The sequence below is a fragment of the Acanthopagrus latus genome, chromosome 9, assembly GCF_904848185.1.
Source record: "Acanthopagrus latus isolate v.2019 chromosome 9, fAcaLat1.1, whole genome shotgun sequence".
Lineage (NCBI taxonomy): Eukaryota > Metazoa > Chordata > Actinopteri > Spariformes > Sparidae > Acanthopagrus > Acanthopagrus latus.
Genome location: NC_051047.1, coordinates 19,014,342 through 19,026,713, shown reverse-complemented (window position 1 = coordinate 19,026,713; position 12,372 = coordinate 19,014,342). Strand labels below are relative to the sequence as shown.

Genomic DNA, 12,372 nt, shown 5'->3' with positions numbered 1-12,372 from the left:
GAAATATCTGCATTTTCCCTTCGTGTAAACGGGATCTTATTTTCCTACAGTTCTGCGGTACAGGGTGGGGCAGACACAATCCCAAAGAACCAGCTGCCCTTATTTAGGTCTCCACCTGTAAAGACAGTCAAAGCACAAGGCACAACTTGCTGCTCTGAAGAGTGATTGTAGCCTGTTTTCTCATCTGTACATAGCATGTCAAACAAGGGAGGGTGATCTCGATTGGTTCTTCAGCCATGAGAATAAGTCAGAACCACCATCCTTATCTCAAGGAGGTGCATTAAGAATGGGAACAAATTCAGACCTTGTTCGCTGTCTTAATTCTGTGAACTCTGGCCTGTCAGAAACCAATGTTGGTCAGGTAGAAGCTGTTTTTATCGATGGTGCTGCAGCTACACATGTGTTGAAACTAGGTACTGGTAAATTCTTCCAGGCCTATGCTGACAATGTATTTGTACCATGCATAGTATCACAGTTGAAAGACACAAAACGTAATAACATTGTTTGGGATGTGTACCAAACAAATAGCCTTAAAGCTAAAAAGACTGCCGGGGATACATGGCGTGTATATCCAGAAATTACAGAGGCTTTCCATGAAATGTTGCATATGCCACAAGAGTCGAGTGATCTTTCCTTGTCTCAATTAGAGCGTTTTGTGGTGCTGATCTGTGACAGAACAAGTGCACGCTTAGATGTCAATGAGGCAAGGAAACAACTTTTTACCCAGCGCAACAACTTTCACTGTACTGTTTTAGAATGCTGATATGTTACCTGATAAATGTTTCATTGGGAATTTCTGATAGGAGTTCAACTTCAAGTAGGGCTACGTTTTTGTCATGTCCATACTTGTACGGAATTGTTTGGTGAAATCTAAAGGACCTCTCCATTTTATACTTAGATTCATCCAATCTTTGGATCTTTTTACCAGTGACCTTCACTGCACTTAATGATGTTGACCTAAATCAATGCTATAAATGACTTGCTTATGCCCAGAAACATGGAAACACATCTTTAGTTTACATTTCTATCACATTTAGATCCTACGATACACCCATTTCTAATTTCGGGCCTAGAAATATCATATCACAGAGGTAAATGACCTCGAGCTGACCTCAGAGGTCAAACTGAGAATGCCTCCACATCTCAAATTAAAGCTTAGGTCATCAAGAACAAACCTTGAAAGTTTCATGCTTCTTTCACAAAAAGCAAGATTGTCTATATTTTAAGAGCTCAACAGCCCCACTGTTGGCTCAGATGCTGAGACCTCATCTCTTGCTGAAAAGCGAAGTGAAGTCTACATTCTCGCCGCTCCTGCAGGAGGGCCACCATGACTCTGCCAAGTCACATCTGTCTGATCCTGATAGCTGGCAGGCAGAATGAGCCTCTGGTAGCCACATGGGGGCCATATTGCTCTTCAGAAGCCAGCATCAGTCAACATCAAAACAGCATCCCTCTAACAGCGTTTAATTTAGCTGGAGTTAACAGAATGATTTGGGGCTAAATTGTTCATACTTCAGTATTCCTTCAAATAAATTATGCAATTATGGACACAGCTATGAAGCAAAATGACTTTTCTGTATTGCATTTCTGCATGGTTGTAACAACAGCATTTGCACTCCAGAGGGTGCTCTCACTGTTACAGTACTCTGACTAGTCACAGAAAGACTGTAGAGGGGCAGGTGGTTTTCTGAAAATGTCAGGCTGCTATCACTGTTGTTCACAACTTTGAGAGGTGTTTTCAACCGCTGTGGTGGCAAAAGATATCCTAGCATACATAAACTTTTGGATAAATGGACAATTACAAGAGGTAAGTAAGAAAAAAAAAAATTGTACTGAGCTAACACCTGTCACACCTGACTTCACTGCCAGGATCCCCATCATCTAAAATTAATTTTTAGGATATCCTCAGAAATTTGAAGATGGTCTTACTCTGTAAACAAAAACTAACATTTCGTGTAACATCTGTCTATACATTTGAATCCTAGAAACGCCGTTTTTTTTTTAAACTGCAAAACTTTTTTTTCTTTTAGAAAGGAAGGGGGCTGTGGAGGGAAATACTAACTTAGCTAGTCGAGCTAACGTAATAATTGTATGCTAACTTTTGTACCACGAGCTACTAACACGAAGTCTAGTTTATAGCCAGAAATTAAATGTCTGTGAAGCATGGTTCATTTAAATAATCAAGAAGGAGTTAAATTGTACCTGTCACCACATTTTTATCATTTCGTTTCACTCGTTTATCTTACGGAAGGTTGGCAACACTTACGAACGTAGTTAACGTTAGCTAACATTAGCTAAGCAGAGTTGAGCAGTAAGCTAGGTAACATACATTTTTGTCCATTGTTTTTAGATTAAATGCCTGAAATAAAGTATGTGGTTACCACAGGCTTAAGATATGTACAAGTTTTGTTTTTACCACTTAACACACTAGTCTAAATGTCCCACAATTTGAATATAATGTGCTTGTGACTTAAAAAATGGCGGTTGCTAACAGGTGTTGATGAGGAATAAACTGAACTCCTCTGATGGAAAACGATGGAAGAAACCTGAAGAAGAGAAACAGATGAGTGACTCAAGATGGACAGACATACAATAGATACCAACCAGACCAACACGCTAAAAATAGAGTCTGGACAATCAGGGTGACATAACTAATATGAGATTGAAGACATTCATGAGGGATGACATTTAATTCTCTCCTTATTTAAATCAATGTAATGTGCGGAGCGCACCGCCGTAATTGCGCGAGCACCGTGGCAACGCATCGGTGTGGCGTGACTAGTCTCGTCATTACGGTAAATCCGGGCTGCGGAGCCTGTGTGTCCGACAGATCGGGAGTTGCACTGAGAGACACTGCACCGAACAGGTAAAAAAAAAAGAAAGAAAGAAAGAAAAAAGACTTCTCTTCATTTCTCTAACAATCGTGATAGTACAATCGAATGTGTGTGAATGGCAGTGACTCGACAAAAGCTCGGTGATACCGGCGGGTCGGAGGGGAGTGTTTCCACCCCGACAGCGAATGAGCATTTGAGCAGGCACTGAGGCTGAAATGATGAGGTGCCCCTCTCTGTGTGGATGGAGAAAGGACGCATTGTTCGTCTCCAGGAGATCTGGGTCTGGCTTCTCATGAGTCTGTGCTGTCTCATCTCTTGTCTCCAGCCAGGTTAGGTGAGCAGTGCTGCGGAATTTAAGTCTGACATGAAATCACGGCTGAGCAACAGATCAAGGAAGCACGTCTCGGAGATAGGTAAGACTCATCGATTGATTGGATGTAATCGGTTCCCATTAAATGGTTGTGTTGTTGGAATAGGATGGTGCCTGCATTGTAATGCTCCTACCTATTGCGGTCACTGCGGGGGAACCCGGCTTGCTGCGGTGGCAGTGATGTAGTGTGAATCCTATAAGGCATTATAGAAAGCTATAAGATGAGGTCACTGTGAGAAAATCTTTGAGAAAACGCCCCTATAGAAATGTAATAGTGGTTTATGATGTGTGCTAAGCTGCCTCCTGGGAGAGGGAGAGAGAGAGAGAGAGGTGCAAATTCAGGTGCTGAGTCATATTGGCTGGCTCTTTTTGCTGATTGATCACCCAAATTAAAGCCCAATATGTGCACATTTGTCTTTGTCTTCATCAGTTTATAGCTGATTTGATTCCATTTAAAAATCATGTGTAAAAGCTGTAGGTCTGACCTCCCCCACTGAACCCCTTGCTTCATCTGCAGATGCAGCTATAGCAGCCTGGGCTGTTACCCCTCAAACTGACTGGTTTTTACAATGTGAGCCTAAACATGGTAGATGTCTCAAACACTTGTCAGCCTCTGTCCAGTCTCATTTACATACAGGAGCTGGCTATTGATTTCCTCTCTGTCGTGCCCACACTCCGGCAGTGCGTGCAGATACATTTAAATGCCTGATGCATTTGAGATGAGGCAGCAGCTTGGAGTGATCGGGTTCACACTGCTGGAAGACCAGGCTGGTAGTCAATCGGTTTTCTACCTTTCCCCCTATAGGTTTGGTTGGTGGCTTCTGTAATTGTTTAAGCTCAGAATGGGATTCAGCTGTAAACTGACCTGATTCTTAGTCCTTCTAAGTGTATGGAAGGATAGAGGTTATGCAAACATTCTGGAGATTTGCCACACACCAACATGGAAATGTACTGTGTCTTGTGCTTCACGCTCTTGCATAATTTCCCTGTGGTCTACAGTTTTTAATTGCTGTTGTTTGATTGTGTGTGATTGTGTTTGTATGCCATTTTACTGCTGAACACATGAAATAGATTCTGTCGAAGTCTAAGTGACAAAGGAGGCAGGCTGAGTTGACCGATGGTGTTTGTGTTTGAGTAAAGGCTGAGATGGGAAGTGGACCTCTGAGATGAGATGTGCTGCCTAGTCTTGAGAATGACATGCCTGTTTTCTTGTTACTCATTACAAGCTTTGATTTAAAGAACTCATTTGATGGAAGATAAGTGAATATTCATAATATTCATATTCAAGTGTTTAATATGAGCAGAGATGTCGTCTGAAAGTGCAGATGTCAAGGTGATGCATGGGGGGTCTGTACCCGAGCTAATGAATCATCTGTGTGGTGAATACAGGTGGAGGCCTGGTGAGTCTTTTTCATGGCTTTTCATTGCTCCCACTGTTGTAGCAATGCCAAATGAACTCGACTTGTACAATAAGGGTGTGGATGAATGCAGATGCAGTACAAAGAGATGCAGACTTGAGTCATTGTGACTTGGACTCAAGTCAACTCAGGCTGCTGGTTTTAATGACTTGCAACTGTCGGTATTTCACTCATGGGGACATAATCATATTACTTCAGAAGAAAAGAAGAGTTAAATGAGTTCTGATAAAGTTATTTGCTTTTTGTGTGATAACATCTTTTCATTGAACGTCAGTAATAACAATTCAGTTTTTTCTATTGTCATACTTTTCAAAAAGGTTAGATAAATTGGCCTATAATGTCTCGATTAAGGGATGCACTGTAAGGATAGTTTTTCAGCCAATAATGATAATTATATGTTTCTCATTGCCGATACCGATACTTTTAACATTTAGATAGATGATTTATTATTCCTTAGCTCTGGCTACATTTGTTGTGCTAAAACAGACTTTTCCTCCCGACTCTGAACCCTTGTGTAAGATGTTTTTCAGATTAGAATTGTGTTTTCTTCCTTGGAAACTGTAGGAAAAAATCCACACCAGCGACAGTGTTTCTGGTTCTATGGTCTTCTTCTTCTTCCCTTTCTTCACCTTCACCTTCTTCTTCTTCTTCTTCGTCGTCGTCGTCTTCTTCTGCTTCTACTACTACTTCTCTTTCATGACTATGACTTGCCCAAGACAAATTACTTGAGACTTGCAAATGTCTTCAGTATGTGTAGTTTTATTTTTTTTTAATAAATTAATAACAAGGTGAGTGTCTAACATAGCCTGGGGGTTTTGGTTTAAATAAGATAATTAAGACAGGAATCAAGCCCTCCTTATGATCCAGCACAGAACACTAAGAATAACCCAAAAATGAAAGAAAAACAGACAGTCTCAATACTGAAACTCTCCCCTGGGTTGTCACTGGCAAGAGGCAACTGGTAACAGTAATTGGGAGGAAGAGTGAGAGAACCTGAAAGGGGAATATAATCAGGAAAACAGTCCTAGAATGTCAGTACTGTTAAAACCAAACTTGAAAGCTGATTGTTTATTTGACTGAGGATTAAGTGTACTGCCAGTCTGATGGCAGCATTTTAGACCACCTGCAGGGGAGACTGGCTCGCTCCCACTGGAGCAGAGTTAGAAAAAGGCAGACAGAGATCAGGGCACAGACAGTTTCTAGATATCCACCTCAGACAAAATGTATCATTCAATTGGATTGGAAGACATCCATCCATCCATCATCTGTACACATTATATGTACACCGCTTAATCCTCTGCAGGGTCGCGGGGGGGCTGGAGCCTATCCCAGCTGACTTAGGGCGAAGGCAGGGGACACCCTGGACAGGTCGCCAGTCTATCGCAGGGCTACACATAGAGACAAACAACCACACTCTCATTCACACCTACGGACAATTTAGAATGATCAATTAACCTCAGTATGTTTTTGGACTGTGGGAGGAAGCCGGAGTACCCGGTGAAAACCCACGCTTGCACAGGGAGAACATACAAACTGGATTGGAAGACAGTTTGAATAAAAAGAAGGTGAACATCCTTCCCTGCTGCAGTGTCAGTCAGAATTGTGGAAATCAGCAATAAATGTGATATTAACCTCACCATGTTTTCAGCTCCTGATAAGAGTGTTTGGATCATTAGGTGAAACTGGGGATTTGTTGTCCCACCATATGTGCTGCTTACCTAAGTGGACTTGTGTTGCACACTAATGCTGTATTTTGCCATGTCACTACATCCCTTTCACAGCAGTTAGATGTACAGTATGTGTAAAATCCAGCCCAGTCGTCAGGATAAAGTGTTGCAGGCTATTATTTTTGAAAACCAATGATACATTTACATCTGTGTGTGTCACAGGCCTAGGTATTATATTGACAGTTGGACAAAAAATGCTCACATTGCTTGTGTATAGTCCTGACTGTCTTGGGAGGGCCAGGGGTGGTGGTGAATTTGCAGGACAGGCTACCGAGCCAGTGATCACGGTTCAAGACTATGTTTAAACATTTGTAAGTGTAATATTCAAAAATAGGGGGAAAAACAACACTGCTCACCTGGTATCAAAACTAGTTTAAGCGTCAGAGCTACGAAAAATCAAACTAGAACAGAAAAAAAACATCCATGCTGTCAGTCTTCTCACTTTGGAAAACCACTGGATATTTTTTAGAAGACCTCACAGTTTATGTTTAGTTTTGAGTTAGCTTGTGCTTGTAGGTGCACCTAAAGGATGTGCTGTTGCACTTAATGAAAAAGTGAAGCGCTCTAGTGCGACCAGTGGAAAATGTTAGTGTGGATCCCTCTCTCTGGACATTTTCAGCAGAGTTTGTGGTGACCAAAATAGGTATTTTAAGCTAAAACATGATCTGTTCCTAACCCAAACCAAGTATTTTGTGTGCCTTAATCTAACCAGATCATAAGCACAGCATTGTTGCATCATATTAAGCAAAATTAAAGATACATTCATGTTTTTACATATCTGTGGTTTGCATAAAGTCACAGTGCCAACATCTGTTCTGGTGAATGGGTTTACGTTGGTAAAATCAAGCTGTGAAGTACAACAACAACATTTCATGTATAGGAAGTGGAAACATTCAGTCAGTTGCTTGATTTCATTGTCTTCATTACAGTGCTTTCAGCGTGAATCAGTTCAAGCAGGGATGCCAGTTTAGGTAGCACTGCAGCAGGCCGATTCACACTTGTGTGGTGCCAGGTACTGTAGGTCAGCTTTACATAAGCCTTGTATGTCAGTGAGCCGATCTTATCCTGATTCATACAAAGATACTTAGTCAGCTGGGCACAAACTCACACACAAACAAACACACAAACAGACAGTTCTCACTTATCATGATTGACGTAATGCTGCGTGTGTGTGAGACAGAGAATGAGGAAGAGGCTCTTTATGAAAGAAGAGAGACACTCGGTGGTAGCTTTGGCAGCAGCAGCACCAACACACTTAACGGGCATGTCAGCCAGCTCACTGCCAATCTTTCTTTCTCTCTGCTGAGGCGAAAATAACCCAGGTTTTGTAGGGGATTAGCTTGATGGTCAGTATGTCTATGAAGCAGTGAGAAGACAATCCTATACTTACACTAACGCTCAGTGAGGGATGTCTAGCTATCATTTTCATTATTATCGATTGTTTTCTTTTAATAATGGTTTGATTATTTAGCTATCATTTACATTATTATTGATTGTTTTATTTTAGTAATGGTTTGATTGTTTGACAAGGCCCCAGACTAACTTTTTAAACTGGTGACAACCCATGAGGGTAAATCCCCCATCTCCATGCAGTTTACTTTGAGATTGGGGTGAGAGAGATGGAAAGTGAGGTCTGTGTACTGTGTTGTATTTTCACAAATTGGATGGTTCCTAAAGGACTTAATGTCGGGACAGATTTGATCTGTTCAACTCTGTGGTAGTTATCCAGGTCCAGTATGATGGGTTCAAGAAATAAATGTCATGCCTAATAGGGATGGATTCAATTATCAGATTGTGTTCTCTTTGTGCATTAAACAATAAAATAATCAACACTGAACAATCTTAATCTGCAAAATAACTAGTAACTGAAGTTATTAAATGCAATGGAATGGAAATACTTGATACCAATAAAATAACCCATAATTTCAAATGTTTGTATCTTTAAAAGAGTTACTGATCTATGGTTTATGGACATTTATTGGTAAGAAAGTTTGGACGATTTGATATTTGATGGTTCCAATAAAATCGTAATTCCTCAACTGAATATCTCCTCTGTCAATTTCCATGTTTAAACTGTGACAGTTAGCTTTCAGTGCCTTTACAAGCATCTAACATCTACAGAATGGAAGGCTCACTGATTGCTCCATCATTAAAGAAAAGAAAGCGTGTAAGTCGTAACCTTAGCTAAGCATTAAAATGCTTATGGACTGCAGAACGCTGACCTCAGTTGTTGTGCACTTGACAGTCCTGTCAGGGAGCGAGCCAAGTTAAAGCATTCCAGTCATTTCCATTCTTGGCCGTGCTTCAGGAGAGGCTGACCTCAGCTGACCTGCAGCAAAAGGATATCCACTTTGTCCACTGACAGATTTCTACCTGCAACAGTGATATTCCCATTTTTTAACTGTCATGTTGGGCCTCTGTTCTTCAACTCTGGTTTTTCTTTTTTTTTGCCTCGAGGGAGACTTTGGATCAAGCTAGCTGACCTTTAGTTTGGGGAGGCTGAGATCAGTGAAACCCATAAGAGTCCATCCGAACACCCGGACTCTATCTGTCTTCCTGACAGCGCTGAGTTCAGGGTAGATTTTAATATTTAATATCTTGAATATTTAATTTTTCTGTAGGTAAACGCTTTGAATTTAAGTTCCCAAAGATGCTGCTTTCTCCAAAAAATACCCTCAGTTGTTCCACTGAACATGTAAATCTAATATAATAGTTCTGCAATAATCTACAATCCTTTTTATGTTTAATTCAAATTTCAGGGCATATGTTTCGCTTCAGAACATGAAAATGTTGCTTCTAGAGATACTGTATAAAATCTTTACTTACAATACAAAGTTTGCCAATATCACCAGTCTGCCACGATACTATTTTGATTAGATCCAATTCAGGTTCCTGCGTTCGATATGAGACGATATCATACGCAAATTTATCACAATCCGTCACAGAAGAAGAAAGAGAAGCAATCTCCAACTTTTTTTTACTGCCATTTGCTGTAAATAAACAACAGGTACATAATTTTAACTATGTAAATGCATTAAAGTTTTCCTTAAAGTGACTCCATAAATATTTGTTTTGCTTCACAGACACATTTTGGATTTTGATTTCCACATATGCACTTCATTCAGCCATGGTTACAGGCTTGGGATTTAAGAGCAACTGGGAAGAGGCAGGATTAATAAATCAGGAAATCAATATAGAAATGTAGCTAGACAGCTTTTCAACTCACTCATCTGAGGATATTCTGTATTATGCTGATAATGGAAATTCACCAGCATCTTGAGTGTTTTTATTAGGATCTGCGATCAGTGGATGGATACACCCCCACTTGCAGGCTGACATAGATGACAACAGGACAGCTACCGTTGCTTGAGGTGTTTGGTGGCATGTCTCTTCCAAAGCACAAGAAGTTCCTTGAAAATCTTGAGATGGGGCTTGTTTGAGAAGCATATTTTTGCTGCGTATCACACAAAGAAAGCATCAAATAAATAAAGAAACACAAGACAGAACTAGAGTTTTGAATGGGGGATTTATTTTTGGCGGTCCATAGGATGCAACTATTTCTATAGAGCCACATTCTGTTCACCCAGCAGTACATGACCGAGCAGATAGAGAGCTGATAGAAAAACATGTGTGGGCTGAACCAGGAAAAACATAAGGGTGAGTCACAGCTCACCGTTGCCTCTCCTCTTCTCTAAGTATGTGTGTCTCACATCAGTGTGTGTTGGTGTGTGTGCACGCTGTCCATGTATCACTCAGTCTGTGTGTGGGAGTGTATGCTTGTGTGTGGGTATGAGTTACAGTATTATGTGCTTGTGTTAAAGGAAAAAAAAAATCCCCCTCAGTGTCTTTCACTTTGATATCTTATGTGTGAATGTGTGATGTTTAGTGCATCTCAGGCTTTATTTTGTGACATAATGCTGTAATTTAGTTTCTTTTAGCCGGCTTCATCCGATTCAGTAACACTGAGTGGTTCTGTGCATTTTGCAGAATGTCTTTTAGCAAGTTTCAGAGAAGAGTGTGTGGGCACAGAGATCCAGCTAAATGGCCTGTCAGTTTGAGAAACCTCAGGTATGTGATTGTTTTGCTATGATGGACCTTTACTGTGGATGGACTGTAAATATATCAATAGCGTAACGACCATTGTGATCTTGTAAGTGCACTAGGGATTTTAATGGTGCACAGACGATATGGTTCAGTTCATAGCCGGGATTCAGAGTTTCGGCTTGGAGCGAGTTTGGGAGACAGGGAATTAAACTGATCCTGAAGGATGTGTTTCTTCTCATTTAGGTGATACCAATCAAGTGTAAATTATCATGTCTTTCCAATTACATAGCCTACATCCACAACTGTCTTTCTATAGCTGTTGTAGCTGACAGGGAACATAATTCTGGGCTAACCTCAGCATTTGTTGCTAACAATGTACATCATCTACATCTGTGCCAGTAAGTCAGTAAGTATAAACGTCCACTGTAACCCTGCATAGGAATGTTTCTTATGTTCACTGTTCACTGCCTCAGGCACTACAGGCTGTACTGACTATCTCAGGGGGGACTAAATGACAGTAGGTGGAACAAACTGTAACTTATACCACTTAAAGTAGTAAACTGCATGAAAAGAAATCTGGCCTTTCGTGTGTCCTGTTGTGCTGAACTTGTGTGAAGTGGTGACTCTAAACCCGACGTATGTACCAAACTGTGACTTCTGTGTACAACTACAGTCTTGAAACACAGAAATGATAGATAGCAAGAACATTTTTATAAAGCATACTATATTAGAGCCCGTTAGGTAGTCATCGGCTAATATTGGCCTACCAGTTATGCATCGGTATTGTCCTGCATGTCTTCTGATATACACTGATATTAAAACAATTTTTTAGCCATTATTATGCAGAAAAATTTGCTTTGGATAATTTATACTGATATGATTTTAGACTTGTGGCAATTGCTGTTAAACTGTGAATTATGTGTGATATCCCCATTTAAGGGATCATTGCAAACACTTGGTGTATGCTGGCCTATACTGATATCAGATTTTTTTAAATCCCCTATATCTGTATCGGCATCAGCCCTAGGAGTGGAGATATATATATATATTGTTGTCTTTGTACGGAAGCACATATATACTCACTCGAATGCTAATCAGAATGCTCGAAACAATTAAGATTGAGGATCTCTTATTGGCAGCTGGATAGCACTTTTCTAACATCACATAATTATAGGCCTGATACGATACAGTATATTAGCAAACCAATACAGTACTGGTCTCTGTGGTATCATTGAGTGTGTGAGCAGTTCAGGGACTGGTAATCACCTTGCTCATTATCAGAAAGCCAAAACCCCTGAGATTATCCAGAGATGATCCAGAGACAACTGTCTTCCCACCCAGTGCCCCTCAAATTCCCACCACCCTCCGCCTCCATGAAATGAATATCAGCCATATATCACAAACATCCCCAAGCCTTCTCTGCGTTTTCCTCTTTCATCCGTCCGTCAGGAATTCTTCATGCATTGATGACAGATAGGGAAGTACAGCTACCACAGAGAGCTCCTGCCTATCAAGGTGCAATAATCTATGTAGACGTAAATAGAAAAGAGCTTCCCAAAATGTCTCAGTTTTTGAATGTTAATTACGGTTTCATTTACTGTATTTTGTTCTTTGGTGTTTCAAAATCAACCTTCACGCTGTCATAATGTCACAAAGTATTGCTTCATAATGTATATAGTCATTCTTTTTTTTTTGATTCCCGTCCTGTGAATAGAGAGCAGTCGGTAACATACTGTACATCGGTTACATAAATCACTTGGTTTACAGCCTTCGTCAGGATAATTGCCTCTCACATCACTTATTGAAAGGCTTCAGTATTGCTGCTCTGCCTCCCATCCTGCTCCTCTTAATGGTTTGTCTTGATGGAGCACAGAGGTTGATGGCGACGCCCCCCTAAGGTCTGCGGCACAGGCCTGACACAGGAGCTGCTGAATGACGGTGCTGCAGAGGAATAAAATTGCCTCTTTTCTTTCTCGACT

At 40.7% G+C, this 12,372-nt stretch overlaps 1 protein-coding gene across 1 annotated transcript in view; it reads left to right on the top strand.

Annotated features, from left to right (window-relative positions):
• Positions 1 to 1,632: 1,632 nt before the first annotated feature.
• Positions 1,633 to 12,372, top strand: part of map2 (microtubule-associated protein 2) — a 96,855-nt gene continuing 86,115 nt past the window's right edge. Inside the window, exons 1-2 of the mRNA XM_037110084.1 lie at positions 1,633 to 1,807; positions 3,160 to 3,247. The gene's annotated coding sequence lies outside the window, so the exon portion shown is untranslated. The remainder of the gene's footprint in view (positions 1,808 to 3,159; positions 3,248 to 12,372) is intronic.